The sequence below is a fragment of the Pectinophora gossypiella genome, chromosome 26, assembly GCF_024362695.1.
Source record: "Pectinophora gossypiella chromosome 26, ilPecGoss1.1, whole genome shotgun sequence".
NCBI classification, from domain to species: domain Eukaryota; kingdom Metazoa; phylum Arthropoda; class Insecta; order Lepidoptera; family Gelechiidae; genus Pectinophora; species Pectinophora gossypiella.
This window is the reverse complement of record NC_065429.1, coordinates 4,180,073-4,191,106: the sequence shown is the minus strand read 5'-3', so window position 1 is coordinate 4,191,106 and position 11,034 is coordinate 4,180,073.

Genomic DNA, 11,034 nt, shown 5'->3' with positions numbered 1-11,034 from the left:
AAAACTTTAAAACATACTATTTAATTTAATACCATCGATAAGGCCGCCATTTGCCATGTACTTAGTTAAGAGTCTTTTTGTAATTATTTCTTTTTATTTTGGTGCAATAAAGTGTATTTGTATTGAATATACAAATATAATAATCGAAACGTTTTAGTTATTGTAAGACGTTTGTCGTAGTTTTTTTAAATTATCATGACATAACATAGTCTATTGAGGAGCTCGGTGGCGCAGTGGTAAACGCGCTCGGTCTGCGATTGTTGAAGTTAAGCAACATTCGCAAAGGCCGGTCATAGGATGGGTGACCACAAAAAAAAAGTTTACATCTCGAGCTCCTCCGTGCTTCGGAAGGCACGTTAAGCCGTTGGACCCGGCTGCATTAGCAGTCGTTAATAACCATCAATCCGCACTGGACCCGCGTGATGGTTTAAGGCCCGATCTCCCTATCCGTACATAGGGAAGGCCCGTGCCCCAGCAGTGGGGACGTTAATGGGCTGATGATGATGATGATGAACATAGTCTATTTACATCCCACTGCTGGGCACACCCTTCCCCTCAATCAACTGGAGGGAGTATGGAGCACACTCCATCAAGCTAAATCAACGAATCCACAAGAATAGAAGAAAAACAACATTTTTAACTATCAGAAGCAAAGCAAAACAAAAAGGTATCCTCTTAGATTTCACTTTTGACTTTTTTAAAAGACATATCCGGGATGTTTTAAAGAAAGACCAGGGGGTTTAAAATGGCCACATCGAAGTAATTCGTCTAAACAAGCAATATTGCAATTCGACATTTGTTTGCATCGCGCACTTACTTTTATATGCGCAAAAATGTCAAATTGCAATGTTGCTTTCTTAGATGAATTGCTTCGATGTGGCCATTTTAACTCCCCAGGTTAAGAGAACTCTAGCATGCGTGAAGTCTTTGATTATGAGTGCAGGAAGCGAAAATGGAGTGTCAGGATCGTACTAAGTGGAATTCTGTAGTCTCTGCCTACCCCAACGGGAAATAGGCGTGATCTTATGTAGTGGTCTATTATAAGATGATGAATACACATACCATCACTATTTTACATAATAATGAATAATAACTTGCATCATGTGTTATATAATTTCCTTCGCTTTTAGAGTACGCATTTGATTACACAGATTATAGATTGTGGATACGATAACTTAATAGTCTTGATCGTATAAAGTCTTATGCTTTCTTTTTTTATTGTTAGATGTTGTAATGTATTTTTTTTACTACGTAATATTAAAAACAGGTCTAGTTGAGTAAGATAGTGATTGTATTCCAATATAGATAACATTTTTGCAATAGCTTCAATGTGCGGTACAAATTAGATCTACCCTTCTTCTTCTAGCGTGTGGGTTGTGAGGTGGATTACTAAACTCATCAACCCTGGAGTCAGGGTTACTATTGAGCCACCAAAGGCCCCTAATCAGTAAGTAGTAACCGGGACAGCCATTTAAGACTAAAGTAAGACCCAGAGGGGGTGAGGTAGGCGCCTACGAATTGGTGCGGGGCGAAGAATTACCGTTCTACACGTAGTATTATTCTTCATTCTTTATTCTATACTGTACTTTGTAATAAAAACGCTTTACTAAAATAGAAAACAAGAAAGTTGTAGTTAATTATCTTGAATTATGTCCATTCAAACATTTAAATGTGTCCTGTGATTATGCAGTGAATAACTGCTCAAACTGGTCGTTTCTAATTAGAAATGTCGCTTTTAAAACTGGCTAGTTAACGTCACTTGAAGTCGACATCCATTCATGAACAAGATATTAAATAACGGTACAGCCTGCTCGAGGTATGTCGGATGAGAGTCCTCAGCGCTCCCCATTTCTCCGGCCAAGTAGTTAATACCATCTGCGGCAAATCTACAATAAGTCACGTCAAAAAAAAGGCGAAGTAGTAAATGCACAATCACACCCCACGACTTCCCTCAAATCAAATATTTTTCCTCTCAGTCGACGCCCTGAGCCGAGGTTCAAGCCCAACTGGGCACCCTCAAGCCTGTTGTCTTAGACGTTGTACCGGGTGATAGCCTTCTGCGCTCCCCATTTGTCCGGCCAAGTAGTTAATGTCATCTGCGGCAAATCTACAATAAGTCACGTCAAAAAAGGCGAAGTAATAAACGCTCAATCACACCCCAAAAGAAGGGATTTCTATGACTTCATTAATTAATAAACATAACATAAGTTCACGACTGTGCCGAGGTTTTTCTTGCAGCTTCTTTTCCCCGGCTATACAGGTTGTGAGAAGATGCAGTAGTTTTAGGCGGATGAGACGTTCGTTATGTAAAAAATGACGATTCAAAGTATAACTATGTTCTCTCTCTCTTTATTTAAGAGCTGCGCTCTTGTCAGTGGAGTAATCGCCATTCCTCTCTTCTTCCTGCCAAATCCTTTACCTCCTAATACGACACGACCTGCACCTTCTCTTTTAACTATTCTATCTTCATCTGTGTGAATCTGTTCTGTATGTTGTGTGCAATAAAGTATATTTGATTTGATTTGATTTGATTTTATTTGTTTCATAAACGTTCTCCTAGGTCTACCCCTTCCTCTCTTCCCTTAAATTTTTGCTTCTATGATGTAACTATGTTACATTGAATAAATACATTTTTGAATTTGAATTCGACTATAATTTTTTTTTATTTATTATATTCAGTAGAATACGTTGATGTAGAATACATCTATTAAGACGATCGAAGATCCACACCTCACCGAGCTTTCTGTTAGACCAACGTGGCCCTGACTTAATAATCGTGATTCTGGTTTAAAATTTGTCTTAATTATCTTAACATCATTAAAATAGTGTAGGGGTGTAGCTAAAAATATAATTAAGTATCCTTTTCATACGACGAAAAGAAAAGTGAAAAAATAAAAATAAACAGCAGATAAAAAGTCGTAGGCACAATGGGTAAACAACGAATATTGACATTTATGGACAGAGGTACGTGTCTCTATTGGGTCCCCTTTTTGAATATTAAGTTATGTAACGCCGTAAAATTAAAGCCGATGCTTCTTTTTTATGCTTTTTGTGCTTCTATGTGTTTGTATATAGGTAATGTACATACACATAAACAGCCTATACACGTCCCACTGCTGTGCACAGGCCTCCCCTCAATCAACCGGAGGGGGTGTTGAGCATACTCCACCACGCTGCTCCACTGCGGGTTGGTGGAGGTGTTTGGGCTAGTAGCCCGGGACCAACGGCCTTGCCTTCCGAAGCAAGGAATCGTCTTACTTTTTCGGACAATCAGGTGATTCAAGCCTGCAATGTCCTTACCTTACCTTAGGACAGTCTCACAAAGTGATTTCGACAATGTCCCCATCGGGAATTGAGCCCGGACCTCCAGATCGTGAGATCAACGCTCTAACCACTAGACCACGTAGGCTGTTCTGTATATAATGTGTGTAACTTTTTATGGGCATCGCCGGAAATAGACCTTTTTTTATAAAGATTTTATCTAAGTATCTAAGCTAGATATTTTACTAGTAAATCTTTGGCTATACTTAAATAAATTAAAATAAAAGCTAAGCTTCTAAATCTTAATTCATGTGTTATTCTAACCGGACCAATTAGTGCTTAAGTTACTCATAGACAGAGTATCAAGACTGGTCAGTCACGGTTCATACCGCGTCCACTTTCGACTTTCCAAAACATTGCCATAACGAAACGATTGCGAAAAGGCACAAACACCTAGCTTATACGGAGAAATATAGATTTTATTTCAATTAAAAATAAAGCTTATATTACTCTAAAGGGTTCGCCTTTTAATTTTATCATAGTTTCACAAAAAGAAGACTTATTGTCTAGGTGTAAAGCTAACTGTTATTTTTAAATTGAAAATTGATTCGGAAAGCCCTTGACTTTGTTCAAATCATAGCATTTTTTTTTATTAAACAGCTTTATAAAAAAATCAAAACTTCTTTTATTCATGATGAAAAAAGAAATAGAGTTTAATAAAAAATGCAAAAGGAACCCTAAGATAAAAAAATAGTATTTTTTTTTTTTAAAAATAACATAATATTTTTTTCATTTTGACATGTCATATTGTAGATGTGCCATAGACACGGAATAGAAGAAAGAGGTTGGAAGGGCCAAGTGAGCGCGAAACGCGCGCCATACAAGTACTTATGAGCAAATAGTTCATACTTCAACTTCGCACTCCACTCGTCCGCAAACTTTACGACGCACGAAGCTCCGCGATACTATATTAAAAGGTCGTATTGTACATCATAACCTGCAGAGCAAATAATCAAATATCTATTATCACGCAAGGAGATCTCTCCTTACCACAGGAAAGCTAAAAAACTTAGTATGATCGACTATTTTTAAAAAAAAAAGAAAACTTTTCTATGCAGTATTTTACGAAAAATAATGATAAAAATGCAGCCTGTCACATAAAATATACATTGCCAGTAAAGTGGCTATGGAATTTGAGAAGCAGTAGAGCTATCGTAGTTATCTGTTTGCAGAACGTAAATAAAAGAGAGTGGGGTTGCACCGGCGACAGCGGTTCTCATACAAAATGCGCGTTAGGGCCTTTCCATTCTCTTTCTTGTAATTTATGGTCTTAGATGCTATTATTATTTGTATGTCGTTTCCATATCTCGGGCCTATGGAGTCCCGGACTTTTGGAAGACGTGCGTGGGTTACTTATTTATTCAAAAAAATATACGCAGCAGTTTAAAAAAAATATAATATGTTTCACCAAACTGGAAAACAGTTTGTTGGCGAGCTTAAACATCCAATACAATTTAAGCAGCTTATTTCTACTTCTATATCCAGTCTATTCTAATATTTATAAAAAGGAAAATTTTGTAAGGTTACAGTTTGTTTAACAAAAAACGTAATGTAACATACCTAATTAAAACACATAATAACGGGTTCTTACCGCGTTTAAAATAGGGTTTATCATATCCATCTTTGGAATTCGTATCAACAGTGGCTGCAAGTTGTCTTTGATTACTTGTGGCTCTGCCCACCCCATTAGGGATTACGGGCGTGAGTTTATGTATGTATGTATGTATGTAAAATAGGGATATGAGACTCCCGATATCAGACGCGGTAAGAACCCGTTATTATCATAATTAAAGCACATGCTTTAATTATGATATTGGCCCCGATTCCTGCAGACACCGCCTAATTTTATTTTAGGTTATATCCGTCATTTTCGTATCCGTCGAAAAGGAAAGGGACGGATGATTCACAGCTCTTAATTTTAGGAAGAATGAGTAAATTAATGTGTCGGGTTATTGACTGAAGTAAAATTTTTAGACGGTTGGTTTAGATTTGTGCTTAAAATTGACGTGTGTTCCATAAATTTTATGCTTGTCGATTACCCGTCCCTTTCCTTTTCGGCGGATAAGAAAAGGACAGATATAACTTAAAATAAAATTAGATGGTATTTACAGGAATTAGCACCAATAACCGCGTAAACTTAAAACTATGTAACGTAACATAACCTTATACATATAGGTATAACGGCCTCCGTAGTCCAGTGGTTGAGCGTTGTGCTCACGATCTGGAGGTCCCGGGTTCGAATCCCGGTGAGGACAAATCACAAAAATCACTTTGTAATCCCTAGTTTGGTTAGGACATTACAGGCTGATCACCTGATTGTCAGAAAGTAAGACTTCGTGCTTCGCAAGGCACGTTAAGCCGTTGGTCCCGGTTACTACGTAGTAAGTACGTAGTCGTTACATGAATCATGTCAGGAGCCTATGGCGGCTCAGTAATAACCCTGACACCAGGGTTGATGGGGTTGGTAATTCACCTTATAACCCACACGATAGAAGAAGACGAAGAAGTTTTTTGTTTATTGTATACTGTAAGTACAAGAAATGTGTGTGAAACTTTTTGATGACGTTTTAGGTTTACTTTTTATGAGTTATAATGTTATTCATTAGTAAAACCCCCGAAATTAATAAAATTATATTTTTTTAGTTATGACATAATAAAAACCCCCGTAAACTAAGGATATTGGCAGAAAGCGTTTGCTTTCTTTGCCCAAACGACATCAGTCACGGTTAATTCCGCCGATTCTTTCGTAAGACATGACTAATTCGATTTTGATAGGGCTCTCAACGCAAAATGGTGTCAATTTCACAAAGATCACAGTAATTTAATTGTTTTATGTTTTATTTGGAATGTTGTAAACGGAATTGGGAAATTATAGTTCGCACGATTAAGCTTTTATTGTTGTTGATGGTAAACTTGCTTTGTTTCGATGAAGAAGAAAGAGTTTGGTTTAAAATCGTAGTTAATTTATGAATTAGCTTTTGCTCGCGTTAAATTCGGGGTAACACGGTTCAAAAAACAATAGTAGCGGGTAGTTTTCGTTGGTAACAAAGAGTCTGTTTAGGTACCAACTTTTAGCTTCCTACCGTGAAAACTATACAATTTCACCCCCTCTTTGAAGGGGTTCGGGGCAGATTTCTAAATATAAAAAATGAAACACGATTTTTTAGTTAGAAACAAATAGTGCGCGTATCAATTTATAGCCTACCTTGAAAATAACGAAGAACGAGAAACGGAGTAACGAAGAAACGGGTTCTATGGAGTAACGAAGGCGATTACTCCACCAACAAGAGCACAGCTCTTAAATAAAGAGAGAGAGACCTTGAAAATTGCGGAATGCTCCATACAAAATTCCATCCCCCATTTTTTAGGGAAATAGGGAGGTTGTAAAGAGACAAAAAGTAGCCTATGTCACTCTCCATCCCTTCAACTATCTCTACTTAGAAAATCACGTCACTTCGTCGCTCCGTTTTGCCGTGAAAGACGGACAAACAGACACACATTTTCACGTTTATAATATTAGTATGGATCTGTTACTTGATGGCTGAAGAAAAAGTATAGAATACGTTCAGCTGCTTATCACGTTAAGAGTGGAGTGGAGGAACAGTGTATAGATTATTTTGGGCTGGTAACCTGGGGTGGGGGGGGGGTGGGGGGTGACGTTGGCTAAAAGCCGCATTGTTGCAATTCATCAATTTACAGCGCCATCTCTAGTTTTTTAGGGGACGAAGCCTGAAAAGTCCCTCTTTCTTTTATTAGGTATCATTTTATCAGAGTGCGTTTGAAAACCCTATTTACGAAAGCTTACAATGCGATTAAGTCCATTCCGACAACAAAAGTGGTCTATCAATTCAAATGGCAATTAATTACTAAACAATCCACTTTCAATTCGAAAAAATGCCGAAAATTCGACAAACGGAACGTCGAGACGAAAAAGGCATTCAAAATGGCGGATCGAATTTGATGCGAATTTTCGCGCGAAACGAAAGTGAAATGGCGCGCGGTTGCGTTCCGGCGCGGCGTACAACTCTTGATTTCATTTAATGGACTCGAATAATAAAATTATAAGTATAAGTTTAGAAAGATAATACGTAACCGCAGTTTGATTACTAAGTACTTGCTTACATAAAGCATACGAGTGATAACCGATTTAAAAAATTATAATGTCAATGCTTGGCGACATAACTCCGCTACTGTCACGTACCAATAAAATGAGGGAATATCTAGGCTACGTTCCCACAAAAAATAATATAGATTATATAAATCGAATACATAATTTAATTATGTTGGTTCCAAAAATGAACAAAATAACAAGGAAAAGAGAAATCAATCTCTTTATTAGTTTGTTGCATCTTGGCAATGGCCCAGTAACACTACGTTACGCGCCATCTAACGAGATCTTGAAAATTATTTTTACTTTTTAATTCTTGGCTTGAATAGCCATGAAAAAATGCATGACTGCGACAATGATAGTCATGAATCGACTGAAACAGAATGATGAGCAATATCATGTACACACTTTAGAACCCTGTCGCACTATCATATTTGACATTTAATGAGACTTACTTTTTTAATTTGTTAAAAAAGTTAATGTGACATGGTACTAAAGTGTGTACATATTAATGCTCGTGACCGTACGAGGCCTATTTACTAAAACATTTTTCTCCAAATCTATGCTGGAACTGTCACGATGCTCATCTATGCTAAACAGAACGTGAACTTCTCTGAAATGCGCAAGTCCATCCATATTACATTATATGACGCGCATATATAAACAGTATGGTAGGTAGCTATAGAAAAAATAAACATAATTATATGGGATTATTTTTGTTACACAGGGTGTTAGTGACATCGCTCAATGTTTTAACATTGAAGTCTTCTATCGTGTGGGTTGCGAGGTGGATTACCAACCTCCTCAACCCTGGCGTTAAGGTTATTGATTTGATTTGATTATTATCGGCTCATATAACGATTACGTACTTACATTAGTAAGTAGTAACCGGGACCAACGGCTTAACGTGCGTTCCGAAACACGGACCATCTTATTTTCGGACAATCAGGTGATCAACCTGTAATGTTCTAAGCAAACTAGGGGTCATAAAGTATTTTTTTGGTATGGCTTCACCGAGATTCAAACACGGACCTCCGGATCGTCAGCCCAACGCACAACGATTGGACCACGGAGGTCTTAATCTTGAATACGACCACGACAATAAGTTACAAGTTACAACACCAGAAGTATATGAACGTAACATGACTCATCTCTGTATTTCGTAACCATTTTGTAAGATGCAAACAAACGCTCTTGCAAACATATGGAATTGTTCGAATGCTGAATTGTTCTGGGGCGGATATGAACGTGTCTGTGACATTATGTTGGGAAATGCAGTTACGGTAAAATGAAGAAGGCAAGCTTTTAGTAGGCTGACCTACATTTTGGAGGTTTCAGGCCGTCCTAAGGTCACATAAGACATTTTGCCTTCACACTTTCTAGCCAAAAAGCAAACGATCCTAAGTCGTAGTGAAAACCAACAGGTAAAAATATGTATTCTCAATGTTTACCCTTGTTAAAAATAATTGTTAACAATTAAATCAAAAGAGATTTATTGTAATTGTGCAGTACAAAAAAGACAAAATACAGAGTTCTTAAGTACACTTTAACCCAATCGAACCTGCAACATTACATATTATAATATTAATTAAATATTACAATCGGGACAGTTTTATGATCGACCCACGACATATACAATAAGTATTAAAATTAATTTATTGTAAATATCGAATTATTGCATTTAAATTTTGTTGAAGAAAATTTCGTCAGAATGTGATTTTTCAAAAAGACGCCTACGTGGTTTTAGTTGCATGTATTTATTGGTAAATTGTACTAAAATTGCATGCGCAATCTTGTAATTTTTATATATTTCCTCGCCTTACCATTGTCTGGAAGAAATCCATTTAAGCGATAAGTCTCTTTTGTAAGTATTTTCTTATATTTTGGTGCAATAAAATATATTTGTTAAAGTGTATTTGTTTTGTCACTACCCCAAGGACCTGCAGTCTCAAAAGCCACGGGCACAAAATACGTATCCAGCTTTCAGATCCGCGTACGCGGCATACTTGAGCTTAGCCGCAAACTCAGCCGCCGAACCCGCCACTCGCGAGGTCCCGCGCAGGTGGGACAATGCATACGTACTTACGTAGATGGCGTCCGAAATAAGGCACCGCCCCAAGTTTAAGTATTCATCGTTTAAGTCCTAAACCTCATGATGAGTAATTATACTAATTAAGAAGAATACAGTATAATTACAAGAACAATTAAAAAATCACGGACAGAAATTGTATGATCAGTAACTTGTGTGGCATATTTTTTGTGTCTTTTTAAATCCCGAGAGCAATTAAGTTTAGCACTTAATGATTAACATTTTGCAAATTGATCGTTTATCGTAATGGGAGGTCGCACGCATTTCCTTCTTACTAAGTATTTGTGATTTAAATGAACAATTTGCTTTTTCACTATTGAAATTGTGTTTTGAATTAAAAATTGACATCATTTATCTGAGGTACTTTATAATAGGGTAGGGTGCGGTTATCTGAGAGCACCTTCAAATTAGTCCCCTGTTACCGACCCCGCTGGCGTGATTGACGATTCCCCTTATCGCGCTTATCGTTATCCGCCTTGAGCCGAGGTACCTATTATTTATTTATTTATTTACATTTCACGACTTTACAGTGCAGAGGCGCCAATGCGCCGTGAAACTTTAAATATAAACAATAATATAATTAAACATTATATGCGCTCAACGCACCCTCAGGCCTGTTGAATAAAAATTTTATACCGGCTGAGAGCCTTCAGCACTCTCCATTAGTCCGGCCAAGTAGTGAATGCCATTTGCGGCAAATCTGCAATTCGATACATAAAAAAGACTAATTTGTAGTCGCGTTTAAAGGGCAAACCGAATCGTTTTACAGACCTTAACCATTATCTCGTTTCCCACAGGGTCCGCTTAGCTAACTGAAGATTTGACAGGTCCGGTTTTTTACAGAAGCGACTGCCTGTCTGACCTTCCAACCCGCGGAGGGAAAACCAGCTGCATATTAAATAAATAATACTTAAAAATCATAAACAATAATATAAACCTAAACCATAATTTGGACAATACTTTGTAGTTATTAAAGACCTCAATACAATACAATACAAATACACTTTATTGCACCAAAATAAAAATAAATAATTACAAAAAGTCTCTTAACTAAGTACATGGCAAATGGCGGCCTTATCGCTTAAAGCGACCTCTTCAGTTTGGACAAAGCCAAAATTATTAGAGCATATGAGAGTTGTATAATTATTAAAAAAAGAGGCAGTATTTGGAGCGTATGAATAACAGGCCTTTTAAGGGCTATGTGAATAGCTATTTAGGCCCTATAATTGCAGCGTGGTTCTGCTTGAATAGAAGAAAGAAGTTGAAAGGTAAAAAAAGGTATACTTATTTAGTATGTTACATTTTAGAAAATAACAAGTCATCAATGCTCTAGGGGCTGTCTCCAATATTACTATGCATTTATTCGAAAACTAGTTCATTTCTCTCTGAATATTTTCCAGCGAATTAATTACTTATTCATTTAAGAGGACCTAATTTAGATATAGCCGTTGGTCCCGGTTACTACTTACTGATGTAAGTAAGTAGTCGTTACATGAGCCATGTCAGAGGCATTTGG